Source organism: Chrysochloris asiatica, unplaced genomic scaffold (genome assembly GCF_000296735.1).
Source record: "Chrysochloris asiatica unplaced genomic scaffold, ChrAsi1.0 scaffold00090, whole genome shotgun sequence".
NCBI classification, from domain to species: Eukaryota; Metazoa; Chordata; class Mammalia; order Afrosoricida; family Chrysochloridae; genus Chrysochloris; species Chrysochloris asiatica.
Window position 1 is genome coordinate 5,641,954 of NW_006408608.1, and position 9,812 is coordinate 5,651,765.

The following is a 9,812-nucleotide window of genomic DNA, read 5'->3' on the forward strand; positions in this document are numbered from 1 at the left end:
CCCAACGAGATGGATCAGCCAGGTGGCATCATTGATGGACTCAAGTGTGGCAGCGGTAGTGAGGTTGGTCCAGGATCGAACATTGTTTCGTTCTGCTGTGCATGGGGTAGCTATAAGTCGGTTCCGACTCGATGGCACCTGACAACAACAACAAATTTTTCTCCCCAGATCCCAAATTTGTTTGTCGACCCTGGGACAGCTAGTAGACATAAACAATGACCTGTGAGCCTGAGGAATGCCTGGCCTGGAGAGTTGTCATGGCTGATCCAGGCCATAGGATTTCTGGGAACACGAGAGGAAAACAGGCTGAACCTGCAACCGTTCCTCGCTGTGGATGCCCTAGGACTAGCTGGGGTCCTAGAGAAGCTTTACTTCTGATTTGTAATGGGTTCCAAGCCTGTCAAACAAACATTTCCAAAGAAGCCACGAGAAGCTTTTGCTCAGTTAGACCCTAGTCTCTTACCTTGTAATATCAAACGTATTAAAACACCTCCTAGTTATAGCCAGACCTTGCATGCTTCCTCCCTGCCTAGCACCCTGCCGTGGCTCCCACTGCTCATTTTTATGAGGTCTGGCTCCTGCTATCTTCTTCTTCCAGCTCATCACTTAGCCACCCTGACCGTCTCCTGACTATCTCACCACCCACCACAGGGCCTTTGCATGTGCTGCTCCCACCCCCTCTTCAATTAGTGAACGCTGACTTACTTGCCTTTCAGCTCTCAGTTTGAGTGTCATTCCCTTGGGGACAGCTTCCGAGCCCTGAGCTAAGTCAGGTGACTCACAGGGCTGTGTGTACCACTCTTGCCTGGTGTTATTATGGTTACCACATGCATTTGGGGACCATATCCCAGCTAGTGTACCACTGTGTCCCTCAAAATGAGTCTCCTTACTAACTCCATCTTGTCATTGTAAAGTGCTGTTGAGTTGGTTCCAACTCACAGCGACCCTGTATAGGGTTTCCGAACAGCAGCTGGTGGACTTGAACCACTGATCTTGGGGCTAGCAGACCAGTGCTTATCCTACAGTGCCACAACCAGGACTGTTTTTTTTGTTTTTTAATTGTACAGATGTGCAAATTGGAGCACAGACAGCTCAAATCACTGTTTAGCATTGTAACAAGGAAGCTTCCGCTGACAGAGCACAGTGGTTGTGCATGAGGTACTGTTGTTGTTGTTGTTGTTAAGTGCCGTCCAATTGGTTCCAACTCATAGTGACCCTGGGTAGGGTTTCTGAGGAGCAGCTGGTATGTTTGAACCGCCAACCTTGTGGTTCACAGTCCAGTGCTTATTCTACAGTGCCACACCAGGAATCCATGAGGTGCACTGGCCAGGAATTGAACCCGAGTTCCCCTCATGGGGGAGTCCTAGTGTAACACTGTAGGATAAACACTAGACCAAAAGGTTGGTTTGAACCGCACACTTGGTGGTTCAGACTCACCAGCCACTCCTGGGAAACCCTATACAAGGTCTCTATGAGTTAGAACCAACTCCATGGCACTTAACAACAACAATTCAGAGAGAATTCTATCACTGAAGCACCACTACCCTCAAAAGTCTGTGTTGTTGTTGTTGTGTGCCATTAATTCGGTTCTGACTCATGTAGACCCCGTATAAATAAGGTTTCTAGGAGCAGCCAGTGGGTTTGAGCTGCCGACCTTGCAGTTACCAGTCCAGTGCCACAGGACTGCAATTGGATCTGAGACTCGCCTTCCTTCTACCCAGGCAGCAGGGTGCTTGAGCAGTTACCCCTCACCCACCTCACACATCTCTGCTGGCTACTGTCCTCTCCAGCAGAACCCAATGGCTGTGCACAACCAAACTGGCTTCACTCCGTTAAAACAAGCTTCTAGTTGCTGAATCTTTCATGATTCCAGGCCGGTGGGGTGGTAGGAGTGGGGACAGGGGCACTGGAGGAGGGTGACACACTGAAGCAGTTATTTGCCAAGTGGTAGGGAAGCTACTTTCATACTTTAACAACCACTCGGCTGTCCCGTTACTTATTAGCTGATTACCAGTCCTCATCTGAGAGGGGCTTTGGGCATGTGCGCTCCTTCACTGTGCCAGAAATCCGTTCAGGTTACACATGGCGTTTCTCCATATTGCAGGAGTCTGGGTATGCAGTGGTTAAAGGTTTCACTGGCTAACTGAAAGGTTGGTGGTTTAGATCCGTTGATTGGTCCGATGTAGAAAGAAGGGGCAGTCTGCTTCTGTAAAGATTTACAGCCTTGGACACTCCATGGGGTGGGTCTGCTCTGTCCTGTAGGGTTAGTGTGAGTTTGAATAGACTTGATAGTAATGCTTTTTGGGTTTCCATATTGTTAATTGTACTTACACATTAAGTAACAATTACAGGTAGAAACAGTTACCCTTCAAACATATTGCTTATTGAGCATTTACTATGTGCAGGTGCCATTGAGGATCCAAGTTCATCTTCTCAACAACTGAATGAGAGGCTTTACTCCTCTCATCTCCATTGTACAAAGAAGGCATCTGAGGCACAGAGATGCCAAGTCACTTGCCGAGAGTTGCACAGCTGGCAAATGGCAGAGTTAAGATTTGAACCCTGGGTTTATGTGATTTAGAAACCATGGTCTCAACCATTATTATGCAGTAGATTTATTGAAATAGATGTTTAAGATACATCATTGAATTTTTAAAAGCAAGTTACCAAGGTTAGATTCAAATGTTCCTATTGGGAAAAAATATCCTTTTTTTTAAAAAAGGATTATTTTTTAAAAACTACCCTATGTAGTCTCTGTTCTAAGCAATCATTCCTGCTGCAAATCTCATGAACTTGTGCCACTGGACTTGACTTTGGACATGGAGGTTCTGTTATGAGGGAGGAACAGCTCAGCAAAGGGGGCTGGGAAAGAATGCACAACTTGTAGAATGTCATCAGTGTCACTGAATTATTGTACAGATAGGAACTGCTAAATGAGTGTTGCTATGTATGTTGCCAACAACAGCAAAATAAATAAAATTTACAGAAAGCAAAATAAAACAAAAAATTTTAAAGCCAGACATAAAAAACTGTAAAATTCTTTAAGTGAGCAGAGAAGAGGGAGCTACTATGACCAAGAAAGAAGAGCCAGGAATGGAATGTGCCCTCTGGACCTGGAATCTCTGCACTGTGATGCTCTGAGATCCAGGGAAAGACTGTTGCCAAGACACATGGAGATCTCCAAGGAATGCAGGGCCTACAGATGCTGGAAGGGGACAGGGACCTTTCTGCAGAGCTGCAGGAAGAGAAAGCCTCCCCTCAGAGCCAGGACTCTGAATCTGGACTTCTAGACCACCAAGGTGTGAAAGAAGAAATATCTGTTTGTTAAAGCAAAAGACCATATTTTGCCCATAGAATCCTACAGTATTTCTAGTCAAGGCTGAATTTTTTTCTTCAGTTCCCTCAGCTTGAGAAATGCTGAACAACACATGTTCTTCCCTTTTGTTTTTTAACTCCATGTTTTTGCATATTTCATTATAATATTTGACTTTGTCTTGTCAAGCTGCCCTTTGAAAATTTCTGTTCAGCTTTTTTACCTCCTCATTTCTTCCATTTGATTTAGCATTTCTATGCTGAACAGCAAGTTTCAGAGTCTGACATCCATTTTGGTCTTTTCCTTCTTTCTTGTCTTATTAATGACCGTTTACTTTCTTCCTGCATGATGTTCTTGATGTCATTCCACAATTCTTCTGGTCTTTGATCTTTAGTGTCTAATGCATCAAATCTGTTCTTCAGATGATCTCTAAATTCAGATGGGGCATATTCAAGGTCATATTTTGGCTCTCGTGGACTTGTTTTCATTTTCTTCAGCTTTATTCTGAACTTGCATGTGAACAATTGATGGTCTGTTCCGGAGTTTGCCCCTGACTTTGTGTTGGCTGATGATATGGAGCTTTCCCGCCATCTCTTTCCACAGATGTAGTCAATATGATTTCTGTGTGTTCCATTTGGTGAGGTCCATGAGTATAGTTGTCTTTTATTTTGTTTAAAAAATATATTTGTAATGGACAAGTTATTGGTCTTACAAAATTCTACCATGTGATCTCCAGCACTGTTTCTATCACCAAAGCCATATTTCCCAACTACTGTTTCTTCCTCTTTGTTTTCAACCTTTGTGTTCCAGTCACCAATAATTATTAATACATCTTGATTGCATGTTTGGTCAATTTCAAACTGAAGAAGTTAGTATTCGTCTTTAATTTTATTATCACTGGTTTTAGTGGGTTTTGCACAAATTTGAATAATAGTTGTATGGTATGGAGGTACTGAGAGAACTAGGGACCCAGAGGGAGCTGGAACTGAGACTAGAAGCAGACAATTGAACCTCAACACCAGAAATCAAGGTAAAATAAAGTTATGTAACCTAGTACCCCAAAATATGTTGTTATTGTTGCTGTTAGGTGCCATCGAGTCAGTACTGATTCATAGAGACCTTACGCACAACAGAAGGAAGTGTGTCTAGTCCTGCACCAACATCAACATCGTTGCTATGTTTGAGCCTATTGCTGCTGCCATTGTACCAATCCATATCATTGGGGGTCTTCCTCTTACTCTGACCCTTCACCTTACCAAACATGATATCCTTCTTCAGGGACTGGTCCCTCCTGATAATATGTCCGAAGTATGAGAGGCAAAGTCTGGCCATCCTGGCTTCCAAGGAACATACTGGCTGTACTTGTTTCAACACAGACTTCTTTGTTCTTCTGGCAATCCGTGGTATTTTAATATTCTCCTCTAACACATGAGTCAAATACATAAATTCTTTTGTGATCTTTCTTATTCACTGTCCAACCTTCACATGCATATGAGGTTACTGAAAATACCATGGCTTGAATCAGGTACACCTTAGTCCTCAAGCTGACATCTTTGCTCTTGAATACTTTAAACAAGTCTTGTGCAGCAGATTTGCCTAATACAACACATCATTTGATTTCTTGACTGCTGCAGATTTGCGTAATGTAACACATCATTTGATTTCTTGACTGCTGCTTCCATGAGTGTTGATGGTTGATCCAAACAAAATGACGTAAATCTTTGACAATGCCAATATTTTCTCCATTGTTGTTCATTGGTCCAATGGTGAGTAGTTTTGTTTTTTTCACACTGAGGTGCAATCCATACTGAAGACTGTGGTCTTTGATCTTCATCAGTAAGTATTTTAAGTCTTCACTTTCAGCAAGAAAGGTTGTATCATCTGCATATCACAGGTTGTTAATGAGTCTTCCTCCAATCCTGATGCCATGTTCTTCTTCATATAATCCAGTTTCTTGGATTATATGCTCAGCATACAGATTGAATAGTTATGGTGAAAGAATACAGTCCTGGTGCACACCTTAAACCATTCAGTGTTCCATGTTCTGTGGAATGACTGCCTATTTATTGATCTATGTGCAGGTTCCTCATGAGTACAATGAAGTGTTCTGGAATACTCATTCTTCACAAAGTTGTCCATAGTTTGTCATGGTTCACACAACTGAAAGCCTTTGTGTAGTCAATAAAGCACAGGTAAATATCTCTCTGGTATTCTCTGCTTTCTTTCAAGATCCATCTGATGTCAGCAATAACATCCTTCATTCCATGTCCTCTTTTGAATCTGGCTTGAATCTTTGGCAGTTCCTTGTCAATGTACTGTTGCAGCTGTTCTTAAATTATTTTAGCAAAAATTTACTTGCATGTGATATGAATTGATATTTCCAATGATTTCTGCACTCCATTGGGTCACATCTTTTTGGAATGGGCTCTGATATGGATCTCTTCCAATCAGTTGGCCAGGCAGTCTTTCAAATTTCTTGGCATAGATAAGTGAGTGCCTCCAATGTTGCATCAGTCTGTTGAAAAACTTCAATTTGTATTCCATCAATTCCTGGAGTCTTGTCATATCAATACCGTCAGAGCACCTTGGACTTCTTCCTTCAGGATCATTGACTGTTGAACATATGCTACCTCTTGAAATGGTTGAACATCGATCATTTCTTTTTGGTACAGTGACTCTATATATTCCTTCCATCTTCTTCTGTTTTTTTTTTTTTCCCCATCTTCTTCTGATACTTTCTGCATCATTCAATATTTTCCCCCATATAATCCTCCAGGTCTTTGCATATTTTGTTATAATATTTGACTTTGTTTTCTTGAGTTGCCCTGTTCAGCATTTTTGCTTCCTCATTTCTTCCATTTCCTTAAGCCTTTCTTAATACACTGGAGAGCAAGTGTTAGAGTCTCTTCTGACATCTGTTTTGGTCTTTTCCTTATTTCTTGTCTTAATGATATTTTGCTTTCTTCCTTTATGATGTTCTTGATGTCACCCCACAATTTTTTTGGCCCTCAGTCTTTAGGGTCTAATGTGTCAAATTTAGTCTTCAGATGATCTCTAATATCAGGTGTGATATGTTCAAGGTCATATTTTGGCTCACGTGGATTTGTTTGAATTTTCTTCATCTTCAGCCTGAACTTGCATATGAGCAATTGATGGTCCGTTCCAGTTTTTCCCAGGCCTTGTTCTGGCTGATGATATGGAGCTTTCCCACTGTCTCTTTTCACAGATGTAGTCAATTTGATTTCTGTATAATACATGTGGTCCACGTGTAGAATTGCCTTTTTTTTTTTATGTTTTTATTGTGAGATTTACATCAGCTTTACACTCATCCTATCATATTTTGTTTGTTTGTTTGTTTTACAGTTGAGGACGTTCTTATTAACAAGAAAAGGTTTCCTTATTCCACATAACTTACGTTTTTAATATCAAATACTTGGTAAGTGCTGAATCTAGTCTATTCCAGTTTTGTCCTCCTAATAAATGCCATTGCGTTCAGTATATTTCTTTTTAACAGGTAAACACCATACATTGCTAGGTATTTAAAAGGGATAACTATTTTAGAAATCTTTTATCATTAGGACATCACACTTTGTTCAGAGTAAGTCTAATTTACAGAAATGACACAAGGCAATTTTTAAATCAAATATCAGTATTTAGCAATGTTTCGTTTGGCTGAAATGTTACTTCAGTTGCAGAAACTATCTCCGGTTACAAAAAATAATCAGGAATCTTACTGGATATAACCTGGTTTTACAAATGTCCTAGTAAGTCTTCAGCTAAACAATACTTTAAGTAGAAAACCCCAGTAATTTTTAAATAGGTTGATATCCTATCTCTGTGGTTTATGTACACATAGTCAGTTGGTCTTTCTAGGAAACCTGACTAGAAAGTTATCACTCACACTAAGTGTTAGAAGAAAAACACTCTGAATTCAACAATCAAAGATATTATTTAGTGCGACAATGACCTGCTACTAAGTATGAAACAAAATACATTTACTAGATTGCTTTCCCAAATACAAATGCAACTGCCCTCTGGTATCCAAAATAAGGATTCCCCATAAAGCTTCAGTGTAATTCAGTCCATTAGTAGCTTAGGTCAATCCTTGTATTTTTCTCTTATTCTTTTTCTTCCCACAGTGGCACTGTTATTATTAAAAGCATTAACTACCTGGAATTTATGCTTCAGATCAAGGCATTATTTGAATAATTTCAAATGATGTATAGCTCTTACTTGGAAAAAAGATGTTTTGTGGTCACAATTACTTCAGAAAGCAGTTATATTCAAGCAACCTGACATATCATGCTTTAGCAATTACAGAACCATGATTTTGACACATGGCATTTTATAAGTCAGACAAATGTGAAATGCTAAAAGCTGTGAACAGCTGTTCTTCTATTTAAGTTTAGAGTGCTGCAAAATTCAGGTAATGACTTTATTTTTCAGTTAACAGAACGAGCCCACAGTACAGCATTCTAAATCACAAAGGCATTTGGAAAGTACAAATCTAAGGAAGGTTAACGCTTTCATTAAGTTACAAAACTTTGGCAAATCAATACAGTACTCTTTAATAAAATCGTATTTTTGTGGGCCTCATATTACTTTAGTGATTATTTTTATTTCAAAAATATCATTTAAATACCAAATCAAAACACTTGGGTTTTTTGTTTTGTTTTTCCCTTTAAATGGTGATTTAGAGCAGAGCAAGATATTTTACACAACTTATATGGCTTTTAAAAGTCTATGATTTAAGGTCCTTTGCGCTTGTCGTTGAAGTCCAGTGCAGAAGGGCAGTCTGTGTGTGTCTCCAAATGGCTCTGCTTTCTTTTGGGGTTGGTCCAAAGGCAGGTAGAATTCCCATGCCAGGAAGGCTTTCAAATTCTACCTTCAGGAGATTTAATACACCGATACCAATTTCAAAGTAGTTTCTCCCCAAATCATTACAGTTTTGCATAAATACTGGAACCCACAGTATTATTAGTCATTTTCAGTAACACTATTTTTTGATGATCCCTCTTAGTTGGAAGCCCTGCACCTCTTTGTTTAGATCAAGAGTCGCATGGACTCTGTCCAGCTCATTAAAAAAAAAAAAAGTCTTATCTAAAATAGTTGCTTCTTAAATAACAAATAAATATCCTGCCAGCGTGGAGACCTGGGACCTGATGCTGAATGCCACTTGTCATTTCTCTGCAAACGCTGCTGCCTTCAGTGTCCTTATGCTCCCTCTGGCTGAGGCGGCCAGTTCCTCAATCTCGGTGTTTAACTTGCGGATCACCCACTCCATGGCTTCTCTGCCTTTGCTGGCGTTGGAGGACATAGTGCTCGCCATCAGGCCTTCTAGGTAGCTGCTGAGGCTGACACCTTTCATGCAGATTATGGATCCCTTTCCCTGGGTCCTGAGGATGTGGTTTGTATATAAGTCTCTCATCTAGTGACACCATGTTTGTAAATGAAATATTAGTTGATTTCAGTTCCATTGTTCTCTCTACAGGATCAATTACAGAATGTTCTTGCACGTAGGTTTTGGTTCTTGTGGCACCAATAAGAGATCTCACAACTGAGGGCAGTCCCCACTCGGTGCTGAGGAGCTGCTGGCTGTGCAATTTCCTGGGGGGGTGGGGTGTCCACGTGTCTGTGCAGGACATCCACGCCCACCACGCTGGGTTCACTGGGTTAGGGTATTTTCTGCATTGCAGCCATGTGACTGTCTCCCAGGGGTGGTCAAAGACGTGCTAGGAGGTCCAGATCTTCATGGTGCTGGTGACCTGCACAAAGCCGTGGTGGCCCTAAGGGACAAGAAGGTAAAGAGGGAACACCTGCCTCCACCTCGCCCCCAGTTTACCCCGGCCAGCCAGCTGCAGTGCCTCGTATTTCATTTTATTGTAATGATTACAATCCCCTCCATGCATCACCAAATAACCAAAGGGTATACCCCACAGGCCTACCCCCCGGCCACCAGCACACAGCCCTTCTCCCTCCCTGAGTCCAGTGTTCCCAGCCACTCCATCTGTCCATGTCATTGTCTCTGTCTCCATCCCTGGCATCACTATCTCTGGGTAGGGTCTTGCTCTCCATTCTTCTCACTTGATGGTCCCAGGGACCTCTGCTCCTGGGCTATAAAATCAATCACTCTCCTCCTTTCGTCAAAAAACATCTACCTCTATATTTCCTATCCTTACAGTGAGTCCTTATGGCAATTATTCACGATTGTACCACAAGAGTCTTATCCCCCATTTCCTTTAGCCAGCCCAGTCCCACCAGATTGGAAATCATTCAGTGGTGATTCTACCTTCCCCCACCCCATCTGGAACTAGGCACCTTCTTGAAAGCTTGTAAGCCAGTCACTTCTTGCCTTTATAACACCCACCACCACCACCACCATTTTGGGTAGCCAATGTCTAAGTTGCCCATCCCTGTCAACCCTGTATACCAAAGGGGGTGGGAGTGATCCTTGCTATAAAGATTTGTTCCCTTTTTTGAGCAATTACATCCATAAGTA

At 41.4% G+C, this 9,812-nt stretch overlaps 1 protein-coding gene and 1 pseudogene across 1 annotated transcript in view; both read right to left on the reverse strand.

Moving 5' to 3' along the window:
* Positions 1 to 9,812, reverse strand: part of FHAD1 (forkhead-associated (FHA) phosphopeptide binding domain 1) — a 216,523-nt gene that overhangs the window by 156,496 nt on the left and 50,215 nt on the right. The window lies entirely within an intron of this gene.
* LOC102824107 lies at positions 8,493 to 9,066 on the reverse strand (annotated as a pseudogene).